Here is a 1503-nt window from a genome sequence, read left to right on the forward strand (position 1 = left end):
CATACATGAATTTGAAGATTGGTGTTGGGTAGGTGCTTGGGTTGGTCTAGAAAAAATTTGAGGGTTGTATATTTGCTGTCCTCCTTGATTCCCATAATTTGGATTCGAATAATCCCTCCATCTTTGGTTGTAATGATTAGAAAAAGGGTCAATCTTCCTTGAGGGTTGATTATGTAATTCATCTAAAGCATTATCCTCTTGTATAGAATCATGTTGCAATGTAGGACACATATCCGTAGGATGTCCTTGAATCGACCATATTCCATAAGCTTTTCGTCTCCTTTAGGCGTGAGATTCACTAAAGCTCCGCCACTTGCTGCATCAATCATAGTTTTATCCATTGGAAACAATCCCTTACAGAAGTATTGAATTAAAATTTGGTCTGGGATTTGATGATGGGGAAAACTAGTGCATAATCGCTTGAACCTCTCCCAATATTCATACAAAGTCTCGCCAGTAAGTTGCGTAATGCCATAGATTTCTTTTCTGATGTTGGTAGCCTTAGATGCGTGAAAGAACTTCTCCAAAAATAATCTCTTCATCCTATTCGTTGTCGTAATTGATCCGGATGGTATATAATAAAGCCAATCTTTTGCTTGATCCTTAAAGGAAAAAGGAAAAGCTTTTAGACTGAATTGTTCATTTGTGACTCCATGTGGTTTCATTTTGGAGCATACAATATGGAATTTCATCAAATGTTTATGAGCATCTTTACATAAAAGTCCATAAAAAGAAGGAAGTAAATGAATTAAACCAGATCTAAACTCAAAATCACTTTCAAAATTAGGAAAAGTAATGCATAAAGGTTGTTGATTTAAATCAGGTGCAACCAAATCCTTGAGAGTCCTATTCACCATTCCTTCTTCAACATCTTCAAAAATAGATAACTGATTAACAGCCAAATATAACTCTAATTCTTCTTCAAAAATCAGAATTATGAGAAGAATGGATCATAAAACAAAAACAAAATAAAGCAATAAGAAACTAAGATAGCTCCCCGACAGCAACGCCAATTTTGATAGGGTTGTCGAAGTCTTGAAAAATAAAAACTGAATTTTACTAAACTAACTTATAGTAATAGTGAGATCAGGTCGAATACCAAGAGAGTTGAAATTAGAATCTCAATGTTAAACCAATAAAATTTAAATGGGGGGTTTGGTTTATTGAACTAAAATCAAGAAATAAAGCTAAAACTAGAATAACAAAAATCAATTATTAACGAACTTCCAATTCAAATGTGTGTTCTTCATCCAACTGTAATTTTGATCAAAGGCTTAAAAGATTGATTTTTCAACATCCAAGTAATTAGTCACTTGCTTGGAACCTTAAAAAGCGTTCAAATTAAATCTTACAATTAATGATAACATTACGAATCATGGGAACGACTAAAACAAAATCAATTGATTTTGTACGTTTATATCCCCGAAGACTATCATGCACAATGCGAAGCTCAGAAAATAAAAAGTAACAAACACAAATCAAGAGACTTACCCCTAGCTACTT

General features: G+C 33.3%; 1 non-coding gene across 1 annotated transcript; it reads left to right on the plus strand.

The window, feature by feature from the left end:
* Positions 1–387: 387 nt before the first annotated feature.
* Positions 388–494, plus strand: LOC120162944. Its single transcript, XR_005519597.1, has one exon. It is a non-coding gene; the product is annotated as a small nucleolar RNA R71 (small nucleolar RNA).
* Positions 495–1503: the final 1009 nt, after the last annotated feature.

The sequence above is a fragment of the Hibiscus syriacus genome, unplaced genomic scaffold (assembly GCF_006381635.1).
Source record: "Hibiscus syriacus cultivar Baekdansim isolate YM2019G1 unplaced genomic scaffold, ASM638163v2 tig00111410_pilon, whole genome shotgun sequence".
NCBI classification, from domain to species: Eukaryota; Viridiplantae; Streptophyta; class Magnoliopsida; order Malvales; family Malvaceae; genus Hibiscus; species Hibiscus syriacus.